The sequence below is a fragment of the Apodemus sylvaticus genome, chromosome 16 (assembly GCF_947179515.1).
Source record: "Apodemus sylvaticus chromosome 16, mApoSyl1.1, whole genome shotgun sequence".
NCBI lineage: Eukaryota > Metazoa > Chordata > Mammalia > Rodentia > Muridae > Apodemus > Apodemus sylvaticus.
The window spans coordinates 77,546,808-77,572,057 of NC_067487.1; positions in this window are offsets into that span (position 1 = coordinate 77,546,808).

Genomic DNA, 25,250 nt, shown 5'->3' on the forward strand with positions numbered 1-25,250 from the left:
GTGCTCAGCCCTAAACAGGACATTAATGCCACTACCTATAGAGTTTAGGGAACACTGCCCAGGAAGGACCACAAGCATGCAAAGGCTAGAAGACAGGGAGAAGGGTGCACAGTGGTACTATGGTGGTCTGAATGGCCCCATAGGCTCATATGTTTGAAAGCCCAGTTCCTAGTTGGTAGAACTTCTTGGGAAGGATTAGAACATGTGGCTATGTTGAGGAATGTGTGTCTCTGAGGATGTGCTTTGGGGGTTTCAAAAAGCCAAACACCATTCCTCAGCCCTTTCTGCCTCCTACCTGTGAGTACCAATGTAAGCTCTCAGCTACTGCTCCAGTGCTATGCTTGACTGCCTGCTGTCATCCTCCTTACCATGAAGGGCATGGACTCTAATGCTGCAACTGTAAGTGATAATAAATATTTTCTTTTATAAGTTTTCTTGGTCATGTTGTCTTAGCACAGCAATTGAAAACTACTTATTTCAGGGCAGAACATAGCCATTGCAAACAAAGTTTCAATGTAACAGCAGTTGCCTGGACTGGACTCACATGAAACTGGACTTGTCAACTGCCAGCCAGAGACCAAGGAGAAACTCAGAGAGCCCTACCCCTTCTAGCTGAACTAGTAGATACTGATAGACTCTAGGGTGGGGACAATTACTGTCTTCATTTGTGTACCCAAGAGTGAGGCCTCCAGACTCCAATGAAAAGTTAGTTCCAAACCTGTGACTATATAGATTTGGTTAAAATCAGTGGGTCACAAAACAAACACGAAGACATTAAGTTTGAAAAAGAGACTTATAGAGAGAGAATGATGGGGGCAGGGGAGGACACAAGAGGGATCAAGGACAGAAGGCATTATACACATGGATGAAACTATCAGAGAACAACTTAACCAATAAAAAGTAGGCATTTTGGGGCAAGAAGAGGAAGAACAGAAGGGACAGAGAAGGAAGAAGGATGCAAGAGAAGAATGGAAGAGGAGGAGCAGGAGGAGTAGAAGAGGAGAAAGAACAGAGGAGGTGGAAGAGGAGAAGGAACAGAGGAAGAGGAAGAGGAAGAGGAGAAGAATGGAAGAGGAGGAGAGGAGGAGAGAGAGCAGTGGGGTGGGGAGGAGGAAAATGTCCACCGCAGATTGCTCCTCTTTCACAGTCACAAATCAAGGAAAAGGTATGTGGAGGAGAAGAAGAAAGAGACAGTGTCTACGTCAGGAAGAGAGTCCCCAGCAAAAATTAAATTCTTTGTCCCTTAAAACACTTCTTTAGCTTCCAGAGGTGAGAAAATAAAATTTTGTTGTTCAAGCCAACTAGACTATCATATTTTCAAATGACAGCTTGAGCATGCTAATGGACTGAGCGCTTCCGTTTCTTTCTGGAAAGCACAGAATGTTGTGCCTTTTATTTTTGTCTGCAGTATTCGGCATTCCAGACATATACAAGAAGCTCTACAAGAAATGTTAAATCATTTTTTTTTTGGATTACTCTTCAAGAAGCCTGAAATGAGTTTGGGTTTCCTATGACTACCTGGCAAATAATATGCAACAGAAGGAAAGTCCACTTCATTTAAAAATTTCAATTTCCCCCAGAGAACACACCTTGTAATTTACTCCTCCCTGCATCAAGGTTTGTCATCACTGCCACAGACTCTGGTGTGAACAGGTGCATAAGTCTGTCTCTCTCCTTACCTTCTTCCTACTTCTGACTCTGTATCTCGTTCTCTTCCCCCTCTCTCTTTTTTCCCTTTATTTAGAATTTTGTTATTATAACTGACACTGGCTGAAATTCCTATTTAAAATATGACACAGTAAATTGAGCAATTATCATATTTTATTCCATTTAAAATCCAACACAGGATTTTAATTTAAATCTGACAGCATGCTATAGGTGCTAGATTCCCTATAGCACCTATAGCATGGTGAAGGCACAAGGAATGAAGCAATAGGGTCCTGTGGGTGATACCATTTGGAGGGCGCATTCTATAGGATCCATGAGCCATTATTCCAAATTCTTGTGCGAACATGTCTTCCTTCATCTTCACCTGTCCTTGTGTTATTGATGCCTAGCTCCAAGGTACAGCTTTGCTTAATTTTATGAACTGACACCAACTGAACTTGTTGAGCTTCTTGAATAGGAGAATGAAGTAAAAGAGCTTGGTATTCTCTTGTCCCAGGTTCTTCATGAGTTTTATATTTCCATAACCATCATTCTGCAAATAAGAGAATATTCTCATCATTTACTTCTGAAAAATCTTTTCATATCTAATGCCTTTAATAAACAAATTAAAATCATAATTACAGTTCTACAACATCAAACAACTTTGGGGGCCACTAAATTCTTGCAAATAAAACTGTAGCTTTATTTGTTATAAAGTTTCGTTCTTGGAAGAATAACATATTTTACTTATAGATAATATGCAAGAACTATTCCACCATGGAAGAACATGGATATAGAAAAGACTGAGGTTGAGTCCTAACTCTATGAACTTACTGCATGTTGAGATGGACACAGTGTCCTTCTGTGACATGTGTTGAGACTGACACAGTGTTCTTCTCTGATGTGTGTTGAGAAGGACAGTGTCCTTCCATAACACATGATGACAGGGACACAGTGTCCTGTGATGTGTGTTGATGGGGCTGCAGTGTCCTTTAGTGACACAGATTGAGAGGAAAGCAGTGTCCTCTTTCACCATGTGACTTTGGAGATGGTACACTGGTTGGCAAGCTTAGCAGCAAGTGCCTTTACCTGATGAATGATCTCATTGTCCCCCAAGAAGTATGTTAAAGCATGTATGCCATCCCACTTCACATGTTGGCTTATATCCAGCTCTCTGACATGCATTAGAAACACTTCCCATGTTCTGCTGATGTTACTGCCTTGCCAGCTCTCAGAGGCAACAATGATTCTGTACCAGAGCTTCCAGTGTTAGGGACAGGGGTGAGTGGTTTTATTTAAAGGCAGGTCATTTAATAACTCTGGTCTGCTTTTACTATGTGAAACCACAGGTTAGCAAAAGAGAAAGCTGTATGTTCTTGTGCCTGAACTTGTGACCTGGACACAAGTTTCAGCACCTGTGAAATGGCCCCTCCCCCCCCAGAGCAATCCTAGAGTGTAGTTGCTCCTCAGTGCTCCTTCCAAAATGGACATTAAAGTGGAGAAAAGGGGAACACTGAAAAGCTAGCACGAACTGAAGACCTTCAGAAAATCACTCTGATTCTCATCCAAGCATGCTCAGTGAGGAGACTGAGATTTAGTGAATGCATTCTTTATCAGAATGATTTCTCAGAAGACCCCTTGTTAAGACAAAGTCCTAGTAAACAGAGAGTGATTTAGACCTGAGGTGGTGATTAAGCTGTAGGTTTATACTTTTCTTTACCCCTTTCATTAGAACTGGGCAAAATAACATGCCAATGACATCAGATAGAGCAGGGCAAAGAACTCTGTGGTCCGACTGTGAACTGAAGTTGTTACTTGGGAGAGTAAATTGTCTTTCTGAACCGCAGCATGCATTCACAGTGGCAGTACAGTCAACCTTACAGCTATAAATAAAAGTCAAGCAAAGTCTACCTTTAACTTCATACAGTTGGGTATTACTATCATTTTTTAAGGATTTAATTTTTACTTTTAATTATGTGTACTTATGTGTATTTGTATGAGGTTTTGTACAAGTGAGTAGCATGGCCAGCAAAGCCAAAAGAGTTTGGACCCACAGAGCAGGATTTAAAGGTATTATAAGCATCCCTATCCCATAAGGGTGTTAGGAACTCAACTCCAGTTCTCTACGAAAGCAGTAGATACTCACTGTTAACAGCTGAACCATGTCTCCTGCCCTCTTATTATTCATTTTTTCACAATAATCTGTTTAATGTTCTATATTAGAATAGTTAATGGTTCAAAGCTTTGCTTTTCTTAAAATTTCCGTTTATGCCAGAAGCACATAATTTGCATGTCTTCTGGGGTGCTTAGGAGACGCTTGGTGAATACACAGCATAAAACTGTATTATCAGATAGTGAGAAGTGGGGGGTTGCAATGCCTTCATTTTATCATTCATAGTATTGGTTTTTCTCCTCACAGTGGCCTACTGGTCTAAGCACTAAACTTAATGTGAAATGTGACAAAATTGCTTCTAAAAAACATTAGTTGTTTTGTTATATTAGTTGTGTATGTTGATAAATCATTATTAGGAAATTATTAGCACACACACACACACACACACACACAACCAAAGGCAGTGTTCTAGTTAAATATCAAATTACTTTAGATTCTAGGTTCTGTGATAAAGATAAATATCTATAAGTCATAGCCACTGGCTTCAGGAAGCTCTCAGTCTAAGAAGAGCTGCTACTTTCTCTTTCAATTATGCCCAATCAAAAGCTGAATAATTACCTCTCAATTCTATCAGGGCTTTTGTATAGTACCTAGAGCATTTTTCCTTTCTTACTTCATATCCCAGTCACTGCATGTCTTTACAGAATGCAGTATAATATTTTGATATCTTTATACACTGTGTGTTAACTGGTGCAGAATATTTGGGTTATCTGTTATTTCAAACATTTTTCATTTCTTTGTGATAAGAGCATTAAAAACCCTTTCTTCTGGTTATTTTAAATAATTTGGTATAGAATTGTTAAGGAGGATCACCATTGTATAACGAAAAGCTAAAACTCACCCTGGCTGGAGTTTGTACCCATTCTCCATCTACCCTCTGTCTCATCCTTCCCTCTCCTCTGCCTTGCCTATTAACCACAATGCACAAATCTACATCGATGCATTCACCGTGAAAATGGATTAAATCATATAACATTTGTCTTTTAGATAGATTCCTTTAAAGTCATTCTGTCTTGGGGAATGGATAATGAAGACATAGCAAGGGAGTGGATTAAAACCTGTTACCTATACTCTATGTGCCAATTACTGTTTCAGACACTGTGCATCCATTGTTTTAATTTAATACCAAAGACACTATGCACCCATTGATTTAATTTAATACAAAAAAACCCCAATACCATGGGTTGGATTGTGAAATGTTGCCTTTTTGGTTGAAACAAAAAACATATGGCATTCTCAGAATTGTAAAATTACCGTGTTTGAGACCACAAACCCAGTAAGTACTAGAGAAGAGATTTCAGTTACTAACAAAGGCAAAAGTATTCTTAATTTAACTTATGCTTAATTTGATTGTCAGTCCTAAAGAAATACTTTGAGTATCTTCATTTTTAAGGAGTATTTTCGCTCCTCAAATATGTTTTCTTGTTCCTTGAATGCCAAACAACTCTAGATATAGAAGCCTCCATTCAGGACAAGAGCTGAGCCCATCCCTCCTATGCAAAGAGCTAGGAAAAGAACAAACAGTTACTTCTAAGGTTGTGAGTGTGTACTGCCAAAACCATGAAAAGGCACCTGACACTCATTCAGTTGTAAAAATTAGGTGTAGAATCCAATAATCAAGATTCATTTATCCTTTCACTCAGTATTAGTGATTATCCATAATACTACCTAATTAGTCTTAATGCTTGATTAAAGAGCCTCAAATGATTCAGATTTGTTAGTTACAGGTAGGAGGAAACCAAATTAATATGGCCTAACAAAAACTCAAATCAAAAGTATGGGTATGGATGAGCCAAATTAGATGAGTAAGACAGGTGAAAAGAAGGCAAGTCTGCCTATTTTATTTTATATATTGGAATGTTGTTTGAAAATAGGTTGTCTTCTAGTCATGGTTGGTTATAATTTGCTATGTAGCCAAGGAAATCCTCCTGCTTCAAATGCCTAAGTACTGGGATTACAAGGATAAATTACCATACCTAAACAGTTTGCATCTTGAAGTATATATGTGCGCGCGCGCACACACACACATACATACATACATACATGTATACATACATGTGTGTGTATGTGTGTGTGTTCTTGTAAATTATTTTGGTTTTTACTGGCCAGGGGCTATCACATGGCCATTCCTAGGAGCAAGGATGTTTGCACTATAGTTTGGAATGCTCCTATGAATTCCCAGCTATTGAGTCAGCATTCACAGTATCTGTAAGCTCACAACACATAAAATCTCAGCAAAGAGAGAAGAGTTTGAATAATGAAATTGTTGGCAACTGATACTTGCGCATAGAGGGATAATCAGTTTTCTGTAAGGGAATGGTTCCTAGTGGGTTGACCATGTTCCAGTGGTAGGACACTCATCCAAGAATAAATGGTATCACCAATTGAAGTTGACTGGCTTTCAAAATACAACCACAAAGTAGTGTGTATAGTAAAGTGATGGTGAATCTGGGAGGAGAAGGAAGGAAATATGGCCAAAATACATTGTGTGAAATTCTAAAAGAATTTATAAAAATGAAGAAAGTAAAAGGAAAGACTGTTATCAAGAAAAAGAAAGAGGGCTTTTTAAGAATATCAAGAATTTTCTGTTTTCTCATCTCTGTAAACTAGAAGCAAGTAATTGTGATTGGCTTAATGAACATTTATAGTAACTCCCAGTGATGACCATAGGAAGCAGAACCTAATGACACAAAGGACCATCTCCTTCTATCACCTGTGAGCCTATATTCACTCTTCATGGCCCCAAGGCAAAAATAACTACAGCATCTGTATGAATCTTCCACTCATTTTATGAGATCATTAATGTTCTTAACAAAATGCCTGGCATATGAGCAATTATAAGAATAAATAATTATTAAAATTTGAGTAAGTTCAACTAGAGTTAAGACTTTTTGAGGTATTTTTGGAAATTTCTTTTAACTTTCCAAAAATGTTTATGCTAGGAATGTCCGTCTGGACCTCTGAATGTCATCACCCTCTGAGAAGATGTCTGTGGCGTCGAGCACACTGGAGCTCAACATCAGCCTGGGTGAAGATTTGTTGCAAGTGAATGTGGGTGTGCTGATCTCTGTGCTCCTTGATACGGAACTGTTAATCTTTTCTCCAGAGCTGGATGCAGGCCCAGGCTGCCACGTAGCACTGAGTGATGCCACGCCAATTCCAGACAAGGTCTTTATTGCTGGAAATGTTGTGTAATGACAGTTTTATTCATGTGAAAATGCAGAATACATTTCAACTGTATGAAATTGTTTATGTTCATCAGAAATGTTATTTGTCTTCACAAAGTCTGGTTTCAATGAACCAGCTATGTAATGGATATTAAATAAACATGGAATTTTACATGTTCATAATATTTGGTTTCTTGTTGTGATTTTGATGAACTATACTTTCAAGCATTGTCAGTTCATCCTTATTTACAAAGAAACATTTACATGTAGCAAAGTGATGCAGTGACTGGCTTTATTTTAAATAAGTCAACTTTTCTGTTCAATGTTTAATGCGCAGCTGACTCAAATATTCTTTTAGGCCACATTTACATTGCTTTCTGAATAACACATACTATATTATTTTTGACTTTATATCATGAGTCATATAAACCAAAGATATTCTGATTCCATTTTTATGTATTTTGCAAGATAAATAATATATAAATCACTAATAAAACTAAGGAGCTCATATTAAAAGACTTAAAAGACCCAATGAGAATGATCTATGGAAACTTATTCTCTTTAAGGAAATGTTTCAAAATTATTTTATATAAAATTAACTTTGTTCTATGAAGTCTTGACACCAAATATAAAACAAAAAGTTATAGCTCCTCTATCTTTTTGCATATTTAAGAAAACGAATGAATGAATACTTTCTAAGCTGATTTTTTTACGTTTCCACATATAAAAATATCAGATGGCTCGCAAACACCCTGCATGCACAATTTTGGTTTGGTTGCTTATTTAAGATAATTTTTTTCTTTACTCTATACATACTTTCTGTATTTTTAAACTGTTACGGTTTATTCGTGGATTTATTTATGAAATGTTTTTGTTTGGCAATTCAGAGAAAGAAGTGATAATCATTACTTTTTTGAAAGGCACCTATGAGCCCATGTTCCTTTCTTCTGTTGCCTTCTCTTTGAAATGGGCACCTGCCCTACCAGCATCCAAGAAAATGAACAATCCAATCACTGAACTTCCTTTAGCCTTTAAAGAACTTCTTTAAAACAACCACTCAGGTCACATGACCTCCTAACATCATTGCGGAGGAATGTGTGTGCCACACTGCTGCTGAGGGAGACACTGGAAGTCTCAGAAGAGGAAAAAGCTGACTGCCTACATCTAAAGTGGGCTTTCCATACTATGGAAGAATTGTCTCATTATTGGCTCCTTGTCTTTGGTTTGGAAGTTGGGGTGATGGTAGACAGAGAGAAAGAAAAGGAGGGAACAGAGTAAGCTAAAAAGCTGAGAAAGAAGAATAGAAGGGAAACTACTAGAACATTCATGACAAAATGTGTGTGTGTGTAACCACATTTCAAAGCATTCTAGCATCAGCTTGCATTAGTCAAAAGGATTTCATTTTAAATGCCTTTCTATGATACTTCCTAGATTAGGTTACTTTGTGGGTGACTGGCCTCCCCCATTCCTAGGATTCTTTTCTTTTGACTTGTTTCATTTTCCAGCCAGTGACCTTTCCCTGACCTCAGCCTCACTCTGGGGTCACCTTGCTGGAGCCCTAGTATAAAACTGAATGGAAGGCTTGCCAGATTGTTGGCACTGGATAAGTGGTGCTGAGCACAATCGCCCTTTTATGAGTGGGAGGGCAGCTTCCTCTCCTGAGGCTCAGAGCTCTGGGCTGCCTGACACCCCCTTTCATTTTGTTGTCCAGTAATTTTCCCTCTGGCCAGATCTGCAATCCGGTGGCCTTGCAGGACGATGACATGCGCCACTGATGCAAGAAGGGAAGAAAGATCTTTGGCAGGCATCAGCAAAACTTTTGGACGTGCTCAAATCATGCATTCTATAGAGAAGTAGGTCAATTATTTGCCTCCAGGTAATTAAAAACTCCAGTGCTTAAGCTTAATTTACTTATTTCAAAATTTTAATGTTGCTATTATATTACATTATATTCGTTTGAAAATCGTTGCCTGAATACTTAGCTATACCTGCACTGTAGTCTGTTCATAAAATGCCCTTGGAGGACCTTTTACTTCAACACAGAAGCAATACAACTGTGAATCTACCAGAGGGATAGACAGTTTTGATGGCTATGGCTGAGGAAACTTTCTGTCTAATGGGTCCGAAAGCTGAGATTCCAGATCTACAGTGTTGTAGTTCAGATTGCTGCAACAAAATACTTTACATTAGGTAATGTATACATAAATGAAATTTGTTTCTCCTGGTTCTGGAGGCTAGGAAATCCAAGATCAGGGCTAGCAGATTTATAGTTGATGAGGGTCTCCTTTTCTGCTTCATAGATATTGTCATGTAGCTTGATGTCAATGGCTTGGCAAGGGATTCAACAAACTCCTCAGACTTCTGACAAGGTTATCAACTTGATCTCTCTATTCTTTGTGCTCATGATTCACTTACCTCTTAAAGACTCTACCTGTGTGCACCTCAATATCACATTAAGGATTTGTTTTCAACATTTGAAGCCAGACAAACACTGGGAGTACAGAAGGTGGAAATCAGGCTATGACATGTGCTATTGAAATTAAAGTCTAGTGTCTTAACCTCTTATGAACAGAAGCATAGTAAGACTGACAATCTGTAAGGCCACTACTGTACACTCTGTATTTGTTCCCACCCTACAGATGTTAATACAAAGGAAGAGTAGAAAAAAATGAGGTGTTCATAGGAGACAAAAAAAAGCCTTCATCTTGCTATCCAACTTTGTCAGGTCTTGGAAAAATAGTACTTCAAATTATTCTCAAATAAATAGAGTCGTCCCATATTTGGGAATTTAATTAAGCCCAAGGGGGCGGGAAGGTATGGAAGTTTTAAATACCATTTTGTTATGCAAAGCATTCATGAATATTTTCAGCAACATTAGGTAATTCTATATCAAATACACTAGTGATTCCTATTGGTCTGGTTGTGGCGCCACAGAACACAACCATCAGTCAGTGTTAGCTCCACGCAGACACATTGTTCCCTGTGCACGCTAAAGCAATCAGACGAGTCTGCAAATGTTCTTCAAAGAATACATCTAGAATATTACTTTGTTAAACATCTCCTTGGCATTCATTCTATTTTCTTCTTTGAATTGCTGCATTTAGTTTTGTAATGACCTTCTATGGCAAGAAGGTTTTATTAACTCTTTGATCTTCTAGCTTTGGGATGAAAACAAAGGAAATATAAATGAGCACTTTGTGCACTGTCTTGTAGAGACTAGGAGGAAAAAAGAAATATGTTTTCATCAAAAAGATTGGTTTGTGTAGAGACTTTCAGCTTTTCCCATTCTTCTCTCCCTTTGAGCAAAGTGGTTATCAGGGTCGTACATGCATTTGTTATAACATGTTCTGTGTAACAAAGTCTTTCTCTTCTGCGTGGGGCTGGGAGCTGAGGGTAGGGTCATGTAACTCTTTGTGAGTTTTTTTAAAAGGCTATTATCTATCCTTGTTTCCCTCTAAATCTGAGCACAATTCTTCAGAAATCTGTCACTGAATTTACAGGACAATAGAGATGTGTTTCCAAGGACTCTTTGCTTGTGTGTGCCCATCTGAGTAAAGAAGGGCAGAGCATCCCTGAGATACAGTTTCTGAGAAAAAGAAAGTGTTTTTTTGTATCAAAAAATCTATTTCACTTCATTATATTTGTGTCCATATATTCTGGAATATGAGGACTAGTCCCTATTTTTTAATTGTGCTGTTTCTGACATACATAACTAGAATTATTAATATATGAACGACCACTTTTCAAATCTGTCTTTATTTTTTGTAACCCTTCTCAGTTCCTCTTACATACTCACTTGACTTTGTTTCTTTAGTCTTTATTACAACACTGAAAAGCAACTTGGGATATTACAAAATACTCAAGGTGGAAATAGTCAGTTTCCAGGACAAACATTTTCCTTTTTCATGCTCAGAATCAGTCATTTATCAAGAAATACATCATTTTTAATATCTTAACATTTGAAACTCTGTTGTTCAGTCAGAAGTAACCTAAGAGCCTGAAATTAGACATGTGCTCAGAATGTTGCCTGTTAGCCTGAAATGTGGTAGGTTTATGAGGAACAGTAAACCATAAAATAGCATTTCTTGATGGCTTTTCCAACCATCATTTTTGTTATTAATCCTTCCCTCCTTTGTATTTCATCCCTCCTGAATAAATATTATATGCATTTATTAGAAACTATTTTCTGAGTCACTGTTCAGGGCAGCTATAATACTCAATAGAATAAAATACAAGGTATTGCCAGTGCTTTTGGACATCTTCCAGAACTTGAAGATTAGACCCTATTGCTAGAAACACTGCATACGTGAGACATGAGACATGGAGGAATTGAGCTCTAACTGACCTGGAAGCCTCTGCCTGATGATTTGCTCCCATAGTATCTGAAGATGCTATGCAAGCCACTAGGGAACAAGAGCAACCTACAAAGCCTGCAAACCACAACAATGATTATCATGGCAAGATATACTTGAGTGCAATAATGTTGCTTTTATGTTGCGGGTAACCAGCAAACACCCAACAGGACCTAAGTCCCACTCTATAAAAAGGAATTCATATCTGTTGCTGTAATACCTAGTCAACTACTGGTTGAGGTCATGGACTTTAGAGGAGAATCTACTACTGTTGCAATCACAAGCTAGTGTAATTCCCAACTACATTCTAAATATTTATGCATAATATTTACATACAAAGTTAAGTGTAGTTATTAACTCTCATTTGAAAAGTTTTATTTTGCAGTAGATACAGAGAAATAGAGATTTCTAACTGGCTAACATGCATAGAAAAACTGACCATGAGTGTTCATCTTCAGTTGATCAATAGATGACACAATACCTACAATTAAAGTCAGAACATAAAGTATCTACTACAGGATAGTGTTCTCTATGTAAGACAAGTCCTTAGGGAGAGGCTTCCAAGATGGTGCTCTCTATGTAAGCTGTGCCCATGAAATCTTAACAATATGGTTTCCTGCACAATGGGAATACCAGTTGACATCCCAGCCTGGGTGGGAGAAATCTCATGCGGTTCCCTCCATACATGAAGAGCCACAGGCAATTAATTACTGCTGATAGAAGTAGAATCAGATTTCTCCAAAAACAAGACCCCAGGAACATCATTCAACCCCAAGTGATCATCTACAAACATACATACATATGAGCAAACTAAATGAACTGAGCAGGCAGAATATATTATATATTTATATATATATATTTAAATATTAAATATGTTTGAATATATGCTTTTACTTATGCATGATATACACACATATATACACATGTATGTTACAAATGTATATATGTTACATATAAATATATAAAAAACAATAAAATGTTATAAAATTGATGGAGAAAATTGGGGGCCATTTAAAGAGACTGAGAGAGCTTGGTATGGAATTGTGTGTGTTTCACCTGGTTTCATTTCATTTGGCTTTGTTGTCCTTTTGATTTGACTCATTGAAGACTAACCACCGTGCTGCTTGTTTACTGAATGTATGACTTTCAGAAGTGAAATAAGCAGGAGTGTAGTTGCTTTGATCACATGACACAGACCTAGCCAATCAGACCTCACATGAGAACCTATGCCTCTTTGCTTCTCTACAGACCTCTGATCAGAACACACTCTTCCTCATTTCTAGTCTGCTTTAATTTGCTTGTCTGAGTCAAATGATCAGGAAAGACTGATCAACAATTGATAACTGAAACCACAGATTACATCTTGGTATGAAGAAACTCATAGTTTCCTCGAAACAATAAATGGCAAACCCACCCTGTCCTAACTGGCTGCCTTTCCAAAGTGGAAGAGCTTCGCTAAAGTTACGTTTCTGCCTTACGTTCTGTTTTTCTTATGTTCTACAATAGATATTTTGTAATGCTAATAACCACAAATACTGAGATCAGTAAGATTACCTGTAGTAGGAATTTCAATATACTTATTTTGAAAGCATGCCAATTGAGTAGCTGGGATCCTAAAACACCTTAAAGAAAAACACATGAGGAATGTTTGCAAACATCCTACTAAAATACCCCTTATAATAGAATCAGTAATAGAACAGTCAATCTTTACATGTGTAAAATAATTTAACTTTAGGTAGAAGGCAAGAAGATCAAGACAGTAACTGGGAACAATTACAAAAGAAAAACATGATGTACTATTGTGGACATGCTGAAATCTGAAATCTTGATTGCTTACAAAATATTGGGATAGAACAAATCAAGTTACTTACAAAGTTCTTTTCTATTTCTGCCTTTGGGTGTCCTAATATCTATTTTTTTTAAGATAACAGAGTGGTCCAGAACTGACTATGCTGCCAAGACTGGCTCCACAGATTTTGGAAGAGTAGTGAGTGCCCCTGAGATACCTCTCTAGCCCTTGAGAAAAGTCTTAATTCCCTTGAAGCTTGTAGAGAAAAAAGCATGAAAGGCCTCTAGATAAAACTGGGAAATTAATTTTGAATGGCTATCACATCTACTTCAAAAACTCTACCAAAATGATAGCCAAAGACATTTGCCTTTAAGAAAAGAAACTGAGGACAGATATAGTGGTCACATGATTTCACTGTTTGGAGAGAACGTAGTGCAGTAGTTAGAGCAGAAGGATGAAGCTAAGCTTTGATAACTCAAGAAGCCGGAGGGATTGAGTATAGACTGGAGAGTGAAGAACATGGGTGAGAGCTAGGGAAGTATGTGTAGATTGTAAGATGTACTAGATGTACTACTAGATCATCTTCTTTATGCACATGCGTGTACACACACACATGCACACACATACATGTGAACACACACACACACAAGTCTCTCTTCTGAGAAACAGAACGGCCCTAGCTCAGATTAAAGGACTCTAGGCATAGCAAAGGACAAAAAACTGAAGTGAAATAAATCAAAGTTTAAGAATGACCCATAAAATGTATAGAATTCATTTTACCGTTTGGCAAAATGCTAAAAACCAAGGATTCTCCTTCCTAGGCAGGAGTTCTCAAGATGTTTCTCTGGAGAAACTGAGTAAATCCTAAGAGAAGATATATACAAACTGAAATTTGGGCTTCCTTAAGAAAATATCCGCTCACCAGTCAGCCTGGTACCAGTGAAGTCTAAGCTCGAACTCAGATACTTTCTGCTGCTTTACAAAGATCCGCTTGCAAATATGTGTGAGCATCGATGAATCACTCAATGTTTCTGGAACATTTTGGACATGAAAAGCAGGTACAAGAAAAACTAAAACCAGAAAGACTCAATGATCAGAGAAAAAAAGTCAAAGTTATTTTGAGTTAGCATCTTCACATATAAAAGGGAATGTTTCCTCAAATAAGGACAAACACTAAAGAAAAACATAATAAAAATAAAATTTAAATACAAAAACTTGACAAAAAGTCAACAAACAGATGAGAGGATAAAGATAAATAATCCATGAAGTAGAAAAATACAAAGAAAAAGAGAAAAGATATAGCTCAAAAGTGTCTGTTAACCTATAGCAAGATATTGGTCATAGATGCTCAAGTCCTGATATAGAGCTCTGTAGTATTTTCCATATATTTACACAATTCTGTTTAATTTTAGCCATCTGTGTATTACATGTGAATGCTATTACAATGTCAGTGCTAGGTAAATAGTTGTATGTATTCTGAAGGGAATTATGATAAGAAGAAATCTATGTATTCAATAAAACACAACTTAAAAATATCTATTCCTGTTAGTTATATACGAGGATGAGAAACCTTCAGATAAGGAAAGTGACTGTAATTGATGTGCCAGGAAAAGACATTCTTTTTGCAATAACGTTCATGTGTTAATAGTGTTATCGCATATGGGCTGGGTTATGATTGTAATGAAGTTTTAACAGAAGAAAATGCTACAACTTCTAGAGAAGGGCCTTTTGCAGAGTTGAGAAAATGTCAAGCTCAATTATCCAGAATTGAATAAACATGATTTTCCAATAATACAAAGATTTTGGGCTGGCCCACTTCTGGCCGAGCCTCAGGGATTTCTATGGAAGGAAAGCAGTTAGGGAAGTCACTTTAGGAACATGGTGATCTTCAGGGTCCCATGAGGCACCTGGACAACTAATGAGCTACTCACAACTGTAGAGCTCTTCTAATCTGTTTATCAAATGATTCTTCACACACTTAGTTATCACGATCCTGCTTTCTTCCTGATGTGCTCAGATGAGAGACAGACAGTGAGAGCAGTGCTATGCAGCCAGGCTGGCCTTGAACTCAGGAATGTTCTGTCTAAGCCTCCTGCATAATGGAACCACATGTGGAACTGCCAGCTGAGACTTTAGGTGTTCAATGTATAAATCCACGAATGCACAGGATGAGTCTCATATTCCTCCTGCATCAGCCTCCAAAGTCCTTGGAGTACAGCCTTGTACTATTATGCTTGTCTTATTTTATGAATATTATTCTAAATTTAGCAATACCAGAAAAAAACAAATATCAATGATGATGTCTGCACCTAATCTTCATCTCCAGTAAAACATGTGGTGGTTAGGAATTGGGGAAACAATTCTGGGTAGATAGAAAAAAGAAATGTGATCCAAAGGAGAGTTCTGGATTGGAAGTAGGGACTAGGGAACAATAATGGATGGGTCCGAAGGAATCTATATTTCCTTCTACTTCATTGTGAGACAATCTGGTCCTAAAAACATCATCCAAAACTAGTTTGTCGTGAATAGGAAATATGAAAATGAGAATTTGGGCTTCCAAGTTTGTGACAAGAGAAGGGAATTTAGCACCAGAATACATTTAGGGTAGCAATAGGAGAGTCAAGGAGAAAAAAACTACTACACTTATGTCAAAAAGATTTTCATCAATAAAAGTTATTTATTGGCGAATAAACTGTTAAATGAAGACTTTATCACCCAAATTGTCTAAAGTTGTTTAATACTAGTGTTGCTTCATTTCCTTAATTTATTGATCATAGAACTAGAATTAAACGCCACAAAAATCTCGAGTGGGTTTATGAGACTAAGCTGTTCTCAGCAGCAGAAATTAGAAACCTTTGTCCAGTATGTGTTCCTTCACGCTTGCCAGGAAAGAGGATGTACTTCCTTTGGAGGCAATGAACAAGGTCACCCTGGTCCAGTTTGTCAGTAGCTAAAACAGTAACAGACACTTGTCTAAAGGGAGATGACAATATCGTTATTAGAGATTTCTAACATTTCTTTGAAAAGACACTCTAAAAACCTATAGAGATTTGTTAAGGTCTGCGAACTATGATGTAGCTTGCTTTACTTAGCAAATGTCTATTTTAATGCATTTATTACCAACTGAGCAATTTTGTTAAGGATGAGCAATGCAGAGAGGTCTACTCCAATGGACGTGCCCCAGATAGAAGAGCAACAGTTACAATATGACAAAAAATCCAGATGAGCCCTGGGCAGGTTTTTACAGAAGGCTTGAATGACTAGATTCTTCCATAATGGTTGATGTGGGAGAGGGGTTTTATAAAACCACAGGGAAGTCATCTACTGACAAGTGCTGTGAAGGCTTGTCATTTGGAGATCAATAGTGGTTTTAGAAATACAATAGCGTGGGCACTGGAGCAGCTTCTTTTCCTCCTTGGCCCTTGGTTTTCTCTGTGAAAACATGGAGTTGGCAGGAGGTGTGAGTAAGATTTTCTAGACTGTGCTCTTGGAACCCCGTATTTTTGGAACAAAATAGACACAATGTTTAAAGAAACCTGACTAGTCTTATTATTTGTTAGTTACAAGTAAAAAATTATCTGTCTCCAGATGTTAGCAAAGAGAGAAGTCATCTTCTTTTTTCTCTTTTATTTGTTTTATTCGATGTATTCTTTATTTACATATCAAATGATTTCCCCTTTTCTGGGTCTCCACTCCCAGCAAGTCCCATAAGCCCTCTTCCCTCCCCCTACTCCCCCATCCGACCCTTCCCACTTCCCTGTTCTGGTATTCCCCTATACTGCTGCATTGAGTCTTTCCAGAACCAGGGGCTACTCCTCCGTTTGTTTTGGACATCATTTAATATGTGGATTATTTCTTGGGTATTCCAAGTTTCTAGGTTAATATCCACTTATCAGTGAGTACATACCATGACTGATCTTTTGAGACTGGGTTACCTCACTTAGTATGATGTTCTCCAGCTCCATCCATTTGTCTATGAATTTCATGAATTCATTGTTTCTAGTGGCTGAATAGTATTCCATAGTATACCACATTTTTTGTATCCATTCCTCCGTTGAGGGACACCTGGGTTGTTTCCAGCTTCTGGCTACTACAAATAGGGCTGCTATGAACATAGTGGAGCATGTGTCCTTATTGCATGCTGGGGAATCCTCTGGGTGTCTGCCCAGGAGTGGTATAGCAGGGTCCTGGCCTGCTTCATCCTTGCTTAGCTTTCTTCTTTCTTTTTATACTCTTTCTCTTTGTTTCTGTTTCTGTTTCTCTTTTCCTTCTTTTCTTTCTTCTTTCCCCCCCCTCTCTCTCTCTCTCTCTCTCTTCCAGTTTGTATGTTACTTTTTTATCATTATCTTAATCTTTTTTTTACACTGCAGTCTTTATCACCCTCCTGGTGTGCCCTCCTCGGTCCATTTCTCCTCCCCTATCTCCTCCGAGAGGATGTCCCCACACACACATACACACAATCCCTGTCAGACCTCAGCATTCCCTGGAGCCTCAAGTCGTTCAAGGGTTAGGTGTGCCTTCTCTCATTGAGGCCACACCAGGCAGTTCCCTGCTGTATATGTGGTGTGGGCCTTATTTCAGCTGGTGTGTGCTGCCTGGTTGGTGGCAGGGGTCCAGGTTTCCTGCTCTTCCTATAGGGTCGCCCTCCTCAACTTCTTTTTTTCTTAATTTTTTTATTCGATATTTTTTTTATTTACATTTCAAATGATTTCCCCTTTTCTGGCCCCCCACTCCCCGAAAGTCACATAAGCCCCCTTCCCTCCCTCTGTTCTCCCATCTACCCCTTTCCACTTCCCTGTTCTGGTTTTTCCCTATACTGCTACACTAAATCTTTCCAGAACCAGGCCACTCCTCCTTTCTTCTTGTGCATCATTTGATGTGTGGATTATGTTTTGGGCATTCCAGTTTTCTAGGTTAATATCCACTTATTAGTGAGTGCATTCCATGATTAATCTTTTGAGACTGGGTTACCTCACTTAGTATGATGTTCTCCAGCTCCATCCATTTGTCTAAGAATTTCATGTGTCTAATGGCTGAATAGTACTCCATTGTGTGTGTGTGTGTGTGTGTGTGTGTGTGTGTGTGTATACCACATTTTTTTGCATCCATTCTTCCGTTGAGGGACACCGGGGTTCTTTCCAGGTTCTGGCTATCATAAATAGGGCTGCTATGAACATAGTGGAGCACGTATCCTTATTACCTGCTGGTGAATCCTCTAGGTATATGCCCAGGAGTGGTATAGCAGGGTCCTCCAGAATTGACACACCCAGTTTTCTGAGGAACCACCAGACTGATTTTCAAATTGGTTGTACCAATTTGCAACACCACCAGCAGTGGAGGAGTGTTCCTCTTTCTCTACATCCTCACCAACACCTGCTGTCTCCTGAGTTTTTAATCTTAGCCATTCTGACAGGTGTAAGGTGAAATCTCAGAGTTGTTTTGATTTGCACTTCCCTAATGACTAATTTAGTTGAGCATTTTAAGATGCTTCCCAGCCATCCAAAGTTCTTCAGGTGAAAATTCTTTGTTTAGCTCTGTACCCCATTTTTAATAGGGTTATTTGGCTTTTTGGGGTCTAAATTCTTGAGTTCTTTGTGTATATTAGATATTGGTCCTCTACCTGATGTAGGGCTGGTGAAGTTCTTTTCCCAATTTGTTGGTTGCCAATTTGTCCTTTTGATGGTGTCCTTTGCCTTACAGAAACTTTGTAATTTTATGAAGTCCCATTTGTCAATTCTTGATCTTAGAGCATATGCGATTGGTGTTCTGTTCAGTAACTCCCCCCCCCCCCCCGCCCGGTACCGATGTCCTCAAGGGTCTCCTCTGGTTTCTTTTCTATTAGCTTCAGAGTGTCTGGCTTTATGTGGAGGGCCTTGATCCATTTGGAGTTGAGCTTAGTACAAGGAGATAAGGATGGATCAATTCGCCTTCTTTTGCATGCTGACCTCCAGTTGAAGCAGCACCATTTGTTGAAAAGGCTATCTTTTTTTCCACTGGATGTTTTCAGTTCCTTTGTCAAGGATCAAGTGGCCATAGGTGTGTGGGTTCATTTCTGGATCTTCAATCCTATTCCATTGATCTGCCTGCCTGTCACTGTACCAAAACCATGCAGATTTTAACACTATTGCTGTGTAGTATTGCTTGAGGTCAGGGATACTGATTTCCCCAGAATTTTTTTTTTGTTGTTGAGAATAGTTTTGGCTATCCTGGGTTTTTTGTTATTCCAGATGAATTTGATAATTGCTCTTTCAAACTCTATGAAGAACTGAGTTGGGATTTTGATGGCTATTGCATTGAATCTGTATATAGCTTTTGGCAAAATGGCCATTTTAACTATATTAATCCTGCCGATCCATGAGCATGGGAGGTTTTTCCATTTTCTGAGGTCTTCTTCCATTTCCTTCTTCAGAGTCTTGAAGTTCTTGTCATACAGATCTTTCACATGTTTGGTAAGAGTCACACAAGGTACTTTATACTGTTTGTGGCTATTGTGAAGGGTGTCATTTCCATAATTTCTTTCTCGGCCTGCTTATCCTTTGGGTATTGAGTTGATTTTATAACTTGCCACTTTGCTGAAGTTGTTTATCAGGTATAGGAGTTCTCTAATGGAGTTTTTTGGGTCACTTAGGTAGACTATCGTATCATCTGCAAATAGTGATAGTTTGACTTCTTCGTTTCCAATTTGTATCACTTTGAAATCCTTATGTTGTCTAATTGCCCGAGCTAGCACCCCAAGTACAATATTGAAAAGATAAAGAGAGAGGAGGCTTTGTCTAGTCCCTGATTTTAGTGGGATTGCTTCAAGTTTCTCTCCATTTAGTTTGATGTTGGCTACTGGTTTGCCGTGTATTGCTTTTACTATGTTTAGGTATGGGCCTTGAATTCCTGTTCTTTCCAAGACTTTAAGCACGAAAGGATGCTGAATTTTATCAAATGCTTTTTCAGCATCCAATGAAATGACTATGTGTTTTTTTTCTTTGAGTTTGTTTATGTAGTGGATTGCATTAATGGATTTCCTTTTATTGAACCATCCCTACATCCCTGGGATAAAGCCTACTTGATCATGGTAGATGATCATTTTTATGTGTTCTTCTTGGCAAGAATTTTATTGAGTATTTTTTCATCGATGTTCATAAGGGAAATTGACCTGAAGTTCTCTTTCCTTGTTGGATCTTTGTGTGGTTTTGGTGTCAGCGTAATTGTGGCTTCGTAGAAGGAGTTGGATAGTGTTCCTTCCATTTCTATTTTGTGGAATAGTTTGAAGAGTATAGGTGTTAGGTCTTCTTTGAAGGACTGATAGAATTCTGCACTGAAACCATCTGGTCCTGTGCCTTTTTTGGTTTGAAGACTTTCTATGATCCCTTCTATTTTTTTACAGGTTATGGGACTGTTTAGATGATCTATTTGGTCCTTATTTAATTTTGGTATTTGATATCTGTCTAGGAAATTGTCCATTTTCTCCAGATTCTCCATTTTTGTTGAGTATAGGCTTTTGTAGTAGTATCTGATGATTGTTTGAATTTCCTCTGTTTCTGTTGTTATGTCCTCCCTTTCATTTCTAATTTCATTAATTTGGATACTTTCTCTGTGCCCTTTGGTCAGTCTGGCTAAGGGTTTTTCTATCTTGTTGATTTTCTCAAAGAACCAGCTCCAAGATTCGTTGATTCTTTGTATGGTTCTCTTTGCTTCCACTTGACTGATTTCAGCCCTGAATTTGATGATTTCTGGTCTTCTACTCCTCCTGGGTGAATTAGCTTCTTTTTGTGCCAGAGCTTTCATGTGTGCCATTAAGCTGCTAGTGTATGTTCTCTCCTGTTTCTTTTTGGAGGTACTCAGGGCTATGAGTTTTCTTCTTAGCACTGCTTACATTGTGTCCCAAAGATTTGGGTATGTTGTGCCTTCATTTTCATTAAATTCTAAAAAGTCTCTGATTTCTTTCTTTATTTCTTCTTTGGCCAAGGTGTCATTGAGTAGAGTATTGTTCAGCCTCCATGTGTATGTGGGCTTTCTCTTGTTTTTGTTGCTATTGAAAACCACTTTTACTCCATAGTGATCTGATAGGAGGCATGGGATTAGTTCAATCTTCTTATATTTGTTGAGGTCTGTTCTGTGACCAATTATATGGTCGATTTTGGAGAAGGTAACATGAGGTGCTGAGAAAAAAGGTATATTCTTTTACTTTAGGGTGAAATGTTCTATAAATACTAGTCAAATCCAATTGGTCTAAAGCTTAAATTAGTTTTACTGTGTCCCTGTTTAGTTTTTGTTTTCCTGATCAGTCCATTGAGGATAGTGGAGTGTTGAAGTCACCCACAATTATTGTGTTAGGTACAATGTGTGCTTTGAGCTTTAATAAAGTTTCTTTTATGAATGAAGGTGCCCTTGCATTTGGCGTGCAGCTGTTCAGAATTGAGAGTTCTTCTTGGTGGATTTTTCCTTTCACTATCAAGAAGTGTCCTTCTGTATCTCTTTTGATGAATTTAGGTTGAAAGTCTATTCTGTCTGATATTAGAATGGCTACTCCATCTCGTTTCCTAAGACCATTGTCTTGTAAAATTATCTTTCAGCCTTTTACTCTAAGGTAGTTTTTGTCTTTGACACTGAGGTGTGTTTCCTGTATGCAGCAAAATGTAGGGTCCTGTTTCCTTATCCAGTCTATTAGTCTATGTCTTTTTATTGGGGAATTGAGTCCATTGATGTTAAGAGGTATTAAGGAATAGATTATTACTTCCTGTCATTTTGATGTTATTTTTATATTTGAGTGGTTATCTTCTTTTGGGATTGATGAAAGAAGGTTACTATCTTGCTTTTTCCAGGGTGTAGTTTCCCTTCTTGTATTGGAGTTTTCCTCCTATTATTCTTTGTAGGGCTGGGTTTGTAGAAAGATATTGTGTTAATTTGGTTTTGTCATGGAATATCTTGGTTTCTGCATCTATGATGATTGAGAGTTTTGCTAGGTATAGTAATCCTGGCTGACATTTGTGTTCTTTTAGAGTCTGCATGACATCTGCCCAGGATCTTCTAGCTTTCATGATCTCTGGTGAGAAGTCTGGTGTGAATCTAATAGGTCTTCCTTTATATGTTACTTGACCTTTTTCTCTTACTGCCTTTAATATTCTTTCTTTGCTTAGTGCATTTGGGGTTTTGATTATTATGTGACGGGAAGTATTTCTGCTCAGGTCCAGTCTGTTTGGAGTTCTGTAGGCTTCTTGTATATTCATGGGCATCTCTGTCTCTTTAGGTTAGGGAAGTTTTCTTCCATAATTTTGTTGAAGATATTTGCTGGCCCTTTCAGTTGTAAATCTTCACTCTCATCTATACCTATAATCCTTAGGTTTGGTCTTCTCATTGTATCCTGGATTTCCTGGATGTTCTGGGATACAAGGTTTTTGCCTTTTGCATTTTCTTTGACTGTGGAGCCAATGGTTTCTATGGTATCTTTGGCATCTGAGATTCTTTCTTCCATCTCTTGTATTGTGTTGTTGATATTTGCATTTAAGGCTCCTGATTTCTTCCCAAGATTTTCTATCTCCAACGTTGTCTCCCTTTGTGATTTCTTAGTTGTTTCTATTTCTGTTTTTAGATCCAGGATGGTTTTGCTTAGTTCCTTCATTTGTTTGTTTGTGTTTTCCTTTAATTCTTTAAGAAATTTTTGTGTTTCCTCTTTCATGACATGCCTATTGACTCAAGTTCTCCTGAATTTCTTTAAGATTTTTTTCATTTCTTCTTTATTGGCTTCTATCTCTTGAGCCTTATTCTCCTGAATTTCTTTAAGTGATTTAGTGTTTCCATTATTCGGGTTTCTAGCTTATTCATGTTCCCCTGTATTTAAGAGATTCATTTATGTTCTCTTTGTGTTCCTCTAGCAGTATCATGACCAGTGATTTTAAATCCAGATCTTGTTTTTCTGGTGTGTTGGGGTATCCAGGACTTGCTGTTTTTGGAGAGTTTGTTTCAGACGCTGCCATATTGCCTAGATTTCTGTTAGTAGAGTTCCTACCTTTGCCCTTTGCCTTCTTGTTATCTCTGAAATTAGTTGGTCTTGTCTCTGACTGATGTTTGAACCTCCTGTGAGGCTGTAGGGTTATTTCTGCAACACTGCATGGCTAGGTTTCCCCGGTCACAGATTGCTGATGTGCTGCCCTCCTCTTGGGTACCCTTGGAGCCCTAGTGTGCCTTGTCCCAGATTGTCTCTGAACCAGGTGATGCCTGTTTGTTCCTTCAGGGAGTGCTGATGGTCTATGCTACGGGGACCTTTCTGTGGGGATCAGAGTGCTGATCACTCTGCTGGGCAGCTGATCCCCCAACTGGGTTGGTGCAACCATACTAGCCTAGCTGCTCAGACCCCGAGTCCAGGCAAAAACCTGACAGGCTTAGGCCTGAGCAATATTCGTCTTTGGCTATGACTGCTAACTGGTTCTGTCAGGTAGCCAAGATGGTGCTGCACACACCCTCTAAGTCCCAGGGACAGTCTGCTGGGCTGACAATCTCCTGGATGGGTTGGCAAACGGATGGCCCACCAGACAGCCCAGGGCCTGGGTGCAGTCCAATGCCTGTCGGGCTTAGACCCCCATGGTCCATGGCCTCGGGCTATGACTGTTAGTTGGCTTTGCCTGCTAGAACTCTCTGGCATCCCGTAGCCAAAATGGCAGCGTGCTTTCTTTAAGTGCTGGGACAGACTCCTGGGCAAACAACCTCCTGACCCGGTTGGCACACCGATGGCCCCCCAAACATCTCAGGGCCTGGGTGCAGACCAATGCCTGTCGGGCTTAGACTCCCGCGATGTTGGCCTCAGGCTAAGTCTGGGTACCTCAGGCTGTCGGTTCTCTCTGGCATCTGAGAGCCAAGATGGTGGAGAGTCTCTCGTAACTGACTGGCTGGAGCAGAGTTCTGATGTGGCTTCAGTGTGGTGAAAGGGACTGTAAATCCGCCGCCTCTTGCAGCCTGGCTGGGCAGCAAAGGTCAGTGGTAGCGGGCACATGGCCTGCCAGGACCCTGTCACCTTGTTTCCACTGATGGTGGCCCTTCCACTAGATGAGCTGCTGCTGCTGCTGCCCTGCAAAATACTATCTTAACAAGGTAAGAGGAGTTTGAAGAACTGATTAAGCTTTAGGGCTGAGAATCATTTTAGGTCCAAAATATTCATACTGACCCTTAAAAGTATAGAAGAAAGACTAGAAAGGTGAAATAAAAACTTCCATCAAGCTTGCTGATATTGAAAGTAGAGAAATAGGATAATAAACTAAAATGTTTGGGGTCGAGGAGATGATTCAAGTCAGGAGGTCAAGACAGGGAATCCCCTTTGACAGCTCTGTATATAGTCACCAAGGTCCAGGGTCAGTGAGAGACCCTGCCTCCATACATAGAGTGACAGAGCAACAGAGGCTCACACCTGACATTAACCTTGGGCAAATGGATTCTCTCACATATGTGCACCAAATACACATGAGAACATGTGTGCACACACACAAAACCACAAACATACATGCACGTGCATGCACACACACACACACACACACACACACACACACGAGTTTGGTCCTCAGCACCCACATGCGATAGCTCACAACACCTGTTACTTAAGTTCTTTGGGATCCAATGCCTTTTTCCTGCCTCCATGATTACTAGGCAGGTAAGTGATATATATATGCAAGCACTTCACACACACACACACACACACACACACACACACAGACACACATACACACATACCTCACTTCCACATACACATGAGAGAGACAGAGACAGAGAGAGACTGGGAGAGAGAGAGACAGAGACAGAGAGAACCACCCTGCCTGAAACCCCAAGCGTACAAAGAACCCCTTGGGAGTATGGTAGCTTCTGATTAGATACAGCCTTTGTATGAGCAGCAAGAATGTGAATGGAGATCATGGCCATGCAAACACAGTGTGAACTTGTACAAAGTAAGCCATGCTGGAGGCTCCAGAGGGGAAATTCTGCTTGATTTTAGCTTGGTGGCTTATATCACACTTGATCTCCAGAGCTATGCTAATAGACTAAGTATGTGGAAGCCTGTTATAGCAGTGACAGCAGACAAACGCAAGCATGTGCTCTCCGTCCTCGCCTGGATTCTGCCTCCATCTTGGCTCTCGTTAGAAGCT